General features: G+C 43.3%; 1 pseudogene; it reads right to left on the bottom strand.

Moving 5' to 3' along the window:
• Positions 1–3040: 3040 nt before the first annotated feature.
• On the bottom strand, positions 3041–6068 carry LOC121845385 (annotated as a pseudogene).
• Between the last annotated feature and the right edge of the window lie 3015 nt (positions 6069–9083).

Raw genomic sequence — 9083 nt, 5'->3', positions numbered from 1 at the left:
ATTTTATTGCCCAATGTACAGTCACTTGATAATAAGATGTATGACCTCTAAACGCAGATTTGCTACCAACGGGAATTTCGTAACTGAAATATTCAATGCTTTTCTGAAACATGGCTTCCGGACAAGATACCTGCCTTGGCTATCCAACTCGATGGATTATTCATTCAAGACAGTAGTCAGGGTCAGGGAAATCGAGAGGGGGAGGAGTTTGCCTCTTCATCAACAACAAATGATGTGCTGACTCATGTGCAGGGGTAGTCTCGACTCATTTCTCACCTGTCTTGGAATACCTGATGGTCAAATGCCAACCCTTCCACCTCCTGAATGGGTTTTCAGCTGTTATCATGACTGTTGTAAACATTCCACCTCAGGACAGGAAATATAACAAGATGGCACTAACAAACTGTACTAGGCTATAAACAAGCAGGAAAACATACATCCGGAGGCTGCCTTCCTTGTCACCGGTTATTTAATTCAGTGTCACTATGACAAGTCATGCCCAACTTCCTTCAACACATCTCCTAGACCACTGTTACTCTACCAGCTAGCAAGCATACAAGGCCCTTCCTTGTCCGCCATTCGTCAAATCAGATCATTACTCCGTATTCCTGCTTCCTGTTTTCAAGCAGAAGCTCAAACAGGAAATACCTGTGACTCGCACCGTTGAGAAATGGTCATCAGAATCAGAGATTATGCTACAGGACTGCTTTGTTTGCACTGATTGAAATATGTTCAGATACTCAGCCGACAACATCGACGAGCTCCTCCATCACCGGCTTCATAAGGAAATGCACTGTTCCCATTGTGAAGGTTTGCTGCTTCCCTGATCAGAAGCCTTGTATTAACTCTGAGGTTGGCGCTAAGCTAAAGGACCAGGCTACAGCACACAAGGCTTTCGCAGACAACCCTGAGGCTACAGCTGAGGACAGGAACAAGAAGTCCCGCTACGACCTCCGCAGAGTCATTAAACAAACAAAATAAAAATATAGGTATGAGGTGGAATCATACTACACAGGCTCTGATGCCTACCGCGTTTGGCAGGGCTACAGTCCATTACAAATTACAAATAAAGACCCAGCCATGTTCCTGCCAATGATGCCTCTCTTCCAGACAAACTCGATGCATTTCATGCACGCTTGAGGGCCCTGTGGCACCATGAGATACATGGGCATAGGTGTGGCTGAAGGACTCCCAGTGCAGCACCATGGACAGAGCCACCCACCTCAGCATAGTAGGCAGGTACACTCACTTCAGCACCATGGACAGAGACACTGGCTGCAGCACTGTGGACTCAGTTCCGAACTGTGGAAGGCTGCACTACCTTCAGCACCAGGCCAGCTGAAGACAACACCCAACACAGCTGTGCAGGATTACTAATCAGCACACCTGTAAGGCATTCCCTAATCACCTGACTGGCATAGTTGAGAAGAGAAACTAATGCAGGTTGTTGTGAAGAGGAACTAATGCAGGTTGTTGTCTGGTGCAGATTGTTGAGAAGAGGAACTAATGCAGGTTGTTGTCTGGTGCAGATAGTTGAGGAACTAATGCAGGTTGTTGTCTGGTGCAGATAGTTGAGAAGAGGAACTAATGCAGGTTGTTGTCTGGTGCAGATAGTTGAGAAGAGGAACTAATGCAGGTTGTTGTCTGGTGCAGATAGTTGAGAAGAGGAACTAATGCAGGTTGTTGTCTGGTGCAGATAGTTGAGAAGAGGAACTAAGGTTGTTGTCTGGTGCAGATAGTTGAGTTGGGAGGAAAGATCTGGGACCAGGCTGGTTGCAGTTGTATAACACAGTCTGAGATCAGGCTAGGAAATGTATAACCCAAACAGATCTGGGACAGGCTGTTGTTGGTGCAGATAGTTGAGAACTAATGCAGGTTGTTGTCTGGTGCAGATAGTTGAGAAGATACTTGGCACAGCTGTGTGAATTGTCTATCTGCCGCTTTGCCACTAACTTTGACAAGATCTGGGACCAGGCTAGTTGAGTTGTATAACACAGATCTGGGATCAGGCTAGTTGAGCTGTATAACCCAAACAGATCTGGGACCAGGCTAGTTGAGCTGTGTAACCTAAACAGATCTGGGACCAGGCTAGTTGAGCTGTGTAACCTAAACAGATCTGGGACCAGGCTAGTTGAGCTGTATAACCCAAACAGATCTGGGACCAGGCTAGTTGAGCTGTATAACCCAAACAGATCTGGGACCAGGCTAGTTGAGCTGTGTGTAACCCAAACAGATCTGGGACCAGGCTAGTTGAGCTGTGTAACCCAAACAGATCTGGGACCAGGCTAGTTGAGCTGTGTAACCCAAACAGATCTGGGACCAGGCTAGTTGAGCTGTGTAACACAGTGGAATCTGGAGTAGACAGAACAGAAAGAGGAAGCCAGACCAGAATACCTTTTGATAATACAGAGAAGGGAACACTGGTTAAGTACTGTTTTGGGTGTACTGTACATAATATTAAAGGAGCAACCTGGGATTCAAACAAGAACAAGGTGGTTTTTCCCCCACTTGCTTTGCTGAACACTTGAGGGACGGGAGTGGAGAAATATGCATCCATAGACTGGTCTATGCAAAACCTTACCATCCATCAGGTTAAAATGATAGTTTTAACCATGTTTGTAATCAATGGGGTAATAAAACGTGTGTTGTGTTGCAGGTAAGACAGTTGTTGTAAACTCATGAGATAGTAAAAATAAGTAGTGCTTGTGATTGGTCTGTGTTGTATTACAGTGTGCCACAAAGAAGAATGACTCATATCCCAGAAAATGTTTACATAAATGTATGTGCAATTTATTACAAAGTCATCAATTATAATTAATATAAAACTATTTATACAGTTTACTAGATACAGTTTAATAGCTCACTGATATTGACATATTTCATTAAAAATGAAATTGTATTCTTTATATCCTTTATATATGTTTCAGTGCATGTTCAGGACAGAACAAAGAACAATAAAACAGATTGTAAAAAAAAAAAGATCTTTATACATTTTCAGAATAGTTTCTGTAATTCGCCTGTTTAGGAGGTTAGGAAGACCTCAAAGAGGCTGGCGACTGAGTGCATACGGTAAAAGATTCGAAGGGAGTCCGATATTCACAACAGCCGCCCACATGGTGAACTCGTAAAACTCTGCTCCAATCGGGTTGTCAAACTGGGGGCGGGCGCCAAACGCCGGCATGATCCAGAGCTGTCAACGGAAACAGAGTAAAGATGTTCAGTCCAATCTTTCAACTTAAACATACTAGTTAGGATCATACTCTACTATGATGTATTGTACTGCACAAATCTTAGGGAGCCCTTTGGCTCATGAGCAAGTTAGGCAAACAGGAAAAATTTAAAGGGATGGTTCAGTAGTTTCTATTTATTTTCGACCTACTGTACATACCCACTGGGCACAGACATCAATTCAACGTCTATTCCATGTAATATCATTGAAACAAAGTCGATTCAACCAGTGAGTACCCTGTGGGTAGGGCGTTTCATCCAAACTTAATAAAAACGGTTTTGGATGAAAGGACAACATCCTAGGTTAACAAGCCCTTTAAAAGAGCCATTTTGAAAAGGACAGTGGTGGGTACTCAGTAGGCTACTCACAAGGATGTTGCAGAGCAGCAGAAATGCACAGATCTCCTTCAGGGCCCTCCTCTTCCAGGTCAGCCTATGGCGCTGAGGAAGGGGGGAGCTAGAAAGAGCAGAAGGAGCAACATGCATACTGTGAACTGTGAGGGCCGGGGACGTCTTGGTCTCCATGAATGTCCCTGGGAGGTTGTGTATGTCTCTATGGGCTTGGGCTTGAAGGACGTATGGGTTTGTGAATACAGAGGCCTGGTGCATGTCTTCGTGAAAGGGCTCGCGATGGAGGCCCTCGATGATGAAGATGTTCTGCAGGCAGAGCTGGATCACAGTGAGCAGGAGACAGCCAGGTTGAGAGCGTTGAGGTGGCCCTCGGCCCCCGTTGCCACCACAGCCACGATGGTGAAATAACAGATGGTGAACTGTCCGAATGAGGCGCCGATCAGCAAGCCTACATCCAGGCTCCGTGTGGGGTTCTTCCCCGACACGTGGTCCCTCTGGTCCAGCCGGTAGATGGCGCAACCAGCCACGGTCGAGACGGACATGAGCGTCACAGCCACCGTGTTCATCACGTAGTGTATCATCAGCACCGTGTCACGTTTCCTCGGGTCCCCCTTCTCCACGTCCACCTTGTAGATGACAAAGGTTCCCAGGCCCGCCACCAGCATGACCAGCCCGACCGCAGGCCCCACCAGCATGTCCTTCAGGCGGAAATGGAGCGAGTGGTGGTTGTGCTCGTCTACCAGGCGGCCCACGTTCTTCCACATGACGTAGGCCATGGCCGAGGCAAACAGGCTGTACTCAATGTTGAATGGGTACAGGTAGTAATAGGCCTTTTCTAAGACGGCACAGGCAGAGTGGCTGCAGTTACAGCTGCTGGATCCACCAGGGGCTGAAATAAAATGAAACATTATTGTTTGACTCTGAGGTGATGTTTTGTTATGTCGGTTGGTTGTATTTCATAGTCGACGGTAATTCTATTTAAATACAGTAAGTTCAGAAAGTAAACTGAAAATGTATTTTATTTTAATGATCCTTCATTTAAACAAGGAATTCCCATTTCAGTTTACATACTTAGATTTTCTAGAGAAGATTCAACAACACAATGTTCTCTACCTCTGATGTCATAGGAATGTGTGCTGTTGTCGTCCTCTGGTGGAACAACAGTCTGGTGTATGGACTCCTCTGTGACTGCTGCCATCCACAACATCAGATTGGTAGACAGAGTCAACATCAGCCCACAGCTTCAAGAGGGAAACAAGAGTTCAGAACAGAATACTAACTATTTTTTAAATACTATTTAATTCTGTAAGAATAGAATAGAAGAGAACAGAACTGAATTTAATAGAATAGAATAGACTTAAACTTTGCTTGGGAAACATGAAGGTCAACGGGCAATGTTTAAATGTCCAACCATCAATCAAACATCAATTTACAACATCAATAAATAAATCAATTCAGTTATACAGTAGCAGTTAGTTACCCTCACCGAGTTATGTTCCGTTGTAGCTGTACACAGTCTTTAGCGTGGAGCCAGAGGAAGTATGTCTGAAAAAGATACAATGATCACCTACACTTGCATTTTTCCCACCAGCCAAATCCCTCAGTGGTTTCCTTAATGTTATATCACCTAATGGAAGCTCCATTTGAGATGTCAGAACTTGTGTTCTTACCTGGACAAGTATGAATACAGCTTGTACGACAGGGAACGCTATCTTCACAGCAGAGTCACAGTGCAGGTAGCCTACGTAGTTAGCAATCTTAAACACGTCCATAATCAGACTGCATAAGCCAAACAGCACCAGTCCACCTAGAGAAAAAAACAGAATGAAATCCAATTTGAAATAATCACACTCATTAAAAACAATGGGTGAATGTAAAACTTTGTCTAGGTTTAGTAAATGATATCCTATTAGAATATAACTCTTCCCCAATCCAAAGAGAGATTATTAATTCAGTCCAGTGGTATTACCAGACAGTGAATCCTACAGGGTAAGGTTGCAAAATTCCACAAACTTCCCAGATTTCCAGGGATAAAAACAAACAACTGGGAACTCTGGAATTTAGCAGCTGTAGACCAAGAAGATCAGAAAAGTGTCTTCTCTACCCCTGAGCCACACAGGCCCGGCATGGCTATCCTTGTAAAGCACGGCATGATCTTCCTGGATGTGTAGATGGTGTAGTACAGCATCCAGGCAGTGGTGAGGATGATGAGGACGATGAGGAAGATCTGCAGGTTGATGGCGTTGATCTTAACGTTGTTGAAGACACTGCCACTGACCAGAGCAATACCTAGGATCAGGACGTTGAAAGTGATGATGCTAGAGAGTAGCCAGCTGCGGTTACGGCCCCTCTCGCTCACCGTGCCCTTGCTGGTCGAGAAGACGTCGCTCCCCCTCCTCATACTCCCTGCCTGGACTCCCAAGTGGATGGAACACTGGGTGGAAGGGAGGGTGGGCCTGGTGGGCGGGGGGATATGTAGCCCTCCTCAACCGCCATCTCAGCTTCAGATGTCATCCTGCTGGATTCGCATGAAAAGAAGCCAAAGGTCAAGTCCATGATGTTTCTCATTCTGCAAAGGTCTAGTCCACAGTTTGTTTGTGATTTGTTACAATCCAAGCAATCTTTGTTCAAAATGTCATATCCTTTCCAAAGGTAGAAAATCTAATGAGTTCAGAAAGCATGTCTGCTCTGATCAGAGTTGTGTGAACACCTAACCGTCCACTCAAAGGCTCTGCCTGTATAAGAAGGTCCCTCCTTCCCGTAACCCAGCTACTAACCTCATTTCATCATCAATGTCAACCCTATCAGTGATATGACAATAGAAAAGGTTTCTTATCATTTCCCTGTTTATCATCAGAAGCAGTGCCAGTCCACCATGCTTCAATGAATATGAGTTTATCTTGCTTGATTTGGGTCAATGCCAGTGTTTGATTAAATTGAAATGAACAAAGAAATCCTCACAGTTCATATTTACTAACACACATTGGTATTTTATCTTCACAAGGTCAGGTATGTTTTGTTTCCTGGAAACCAACTTATTATTTTATATAAAAAATAGTCGATTTTCAGTTTCTGTCTAATAAGTCTGTTTCTACGACAGCGCTGACTGTTCCCTAGAACAACAGAAGGCTACTCCCCAATACCAAAACGGAGGTCTGAAAACACAGTGAATCATAGGCGAACATAACGGAAACTGGAAATACCCTACTGGATCCCCGAATTTCCTCATAATATATTAATCATTACACACCATATAGGTGTGCTGGTTCAAAAGTGATTTTTCAAAATGCCTGTGTTGCAGCACTGACAAACTGTCTCGCAGCGGCAAGTTTGTTTGCAATCTAACAATAACCTAGCCAATGTAATGAAACATGTGGGTGACGTTTCTGAAATATTCACATGACGGTGTAGTCATTACATCCACTTTGCAGTCCATAAACATTTATTTTTAAATCAGCCCAACTGTAAATGCTGATAAAAGTCCAGTTGAAATAGTATTTATTTATTTATCGCAATACTTTTTTTTACAAAGTGTTAACAGCACTTGATATAGCCTAGTTCTCTGTACGTTTAAGATGAAACTGTAATTAATTGGGTGTACTTATTATAATGTATTGATGGATGTATTAGCATATACATTGTGGAAAATGTAACATTTTATGGATTTTGTGGGTACAAGTCTCATTAGCTAATCCACTCCTTGTACTCCATGTCATGTACAAAGAGACTGGCCTTTCTTTCAACTTCAAATTCAAACCTTCTATCATTAATGAGAGGATTTGATCCTGATTCAGAGGATTTGATCCTGAGTCGATCAACCTCACAGCTATCCTCCAATCACAATGATTATGCAAATATTGGAACTCCACAGAACACGTTGGTATAGCAACCGTTTTTTATTTGTCCAGGCTAAAACAGTATGTTCAAAGTTGCTAGCTGAAGTCTAAATTATCACACTAAATACATACTGCAATTCCAGCCACAAAATGTCAAAATACAACAACTTGCCTAGCTAACAGCTAAATGTTGTTTTTTGACTTTGTTATAAATTCTATTTCCAAGGCACCACATGTTGTCATGGAAAATATGAATGTTATTTCCAACAACCAATGAGCAACTCCACCATAAATCCAGCGAACGTTGAGATTGTGTAAAGGCCAGTCTCTTTGGCAATGACAATAAGTGGCAAGGAGTAGCATGTTAGCTAAAGAGAGTGGGACTCAGACTACTAGGTTACTTGGGATAGTATCAATTTAATTGGATGCTTATGAATGGGGTTCCAATTGGTCAGTTTGACATTCTATGAATTGATTAGAGCCATCCACATCATCTCAATACAAACGCATTAGAGTGGCAGTCTGGTAAACACACTAATGGTGAGAAAAGGCTGCAGTGCCCAGTATTATTTGTTCAGTTTATCAAAAGCAATTGGTTTCCTGGACTTGACTGAATTATTTATCTAACAGGTCAATAAGAGTGTCAGAAATAATGAGTTACTGAGTTACTTAACAAATGAAAAAATAAATATCCAAGACAAAGGAGATGATTGTGGACTACAGGAAAAGGAGGACAGAGCACGTCCCCATTCTCATCGACGGGGCTGGAGTGGAGCAGGTCGAGAGCTTCAAGAACCTTGGTGTCCACATCACCAACAAACTAACATGGTCCAAGCACACCAAGACAGTCGTGAAGAGGGCACAACAAAACCTATTCCCCTCAGGAGACTGAAAAGATTTGGCATGGGTCTTCAGATCCTCAAAAGGTTCTACAGCTGCACCAGAGAGCATCCTGACGGGTTGCATCACTGCCTGGTATGGCAACTGCCAAGCTCGGCCTGCAACCACAAGGCACTGGACAGAGGGTAGTGCACCATGTACGGCCCAGTACATCACTGGGGCCAAGCTTCCTGCCATCCAGGACCTCGATACCAGGCAGTGTCAGAGGAAGGCCCTGGTGCAAAAAGATTGTCAAAGACTCCAGCCACCCTAGTCATAGACTGTTCTTTCTGCTACCGCATGACTGTTCAAGTGGTACCAGAGCGCCAAGTCTGGGTCTAAGAGGCTTCTAAACAGCTTCTACCCCTGACTCCTGAACATCTAATCAAATGCCTACCCAGACTATTTGCATTGCCCCCCTTTATGCTGCTGCTACTCTGTTATTATCTATGCATAGTCACTTTAATAACTCTACCTACGTGTACATATTACCTCAATTACCTTGACTAACCGGTGCCCCTGCACATTGACTACCGGTACCCTGTATATAGCCTCGCTATTGTTATTTTACTGCTGCTCTTTAATTATTTGTTACTTTTATTATTATTTTTAATTTGTATGTATTCTCAAAACTGCATTGTTGGTTAAGGTCTTGTAATTAAGCATTTCACTGTAAGGTCTACACCTTTCCTATCAAATACAATTTGATTTGATAAAGCATGTTTTTGAGTTTTGAGTGTTTTTGAGTTGAACAACATACAAATCTGAGTTAGACTCAGGATTAAGTTC

This window comes from Oncorhynchus tshawytscha, unplaced genomic scaffold, assembly GCF_018296145.1.
Source record: "Oncorhynchus tshawytscha isolate Ot180627B unplaced genomic scaffold, Otsh_v2.0 Un_contig_12287_pilon_pilon, whole genome shotgun sequence".
Classification (NCBI taxonomy): Eukaryota; Metazoa; Chordata; class Actinopteri; order Salmoniformes; family Salmonidae; genus Oncorhynchus; species Oncorhynchus tshawytscha.
Note: the sequence above shows the minus strand (reverse complement) of the source record. Positions and strands in the feature narration are given on the sequence as shown.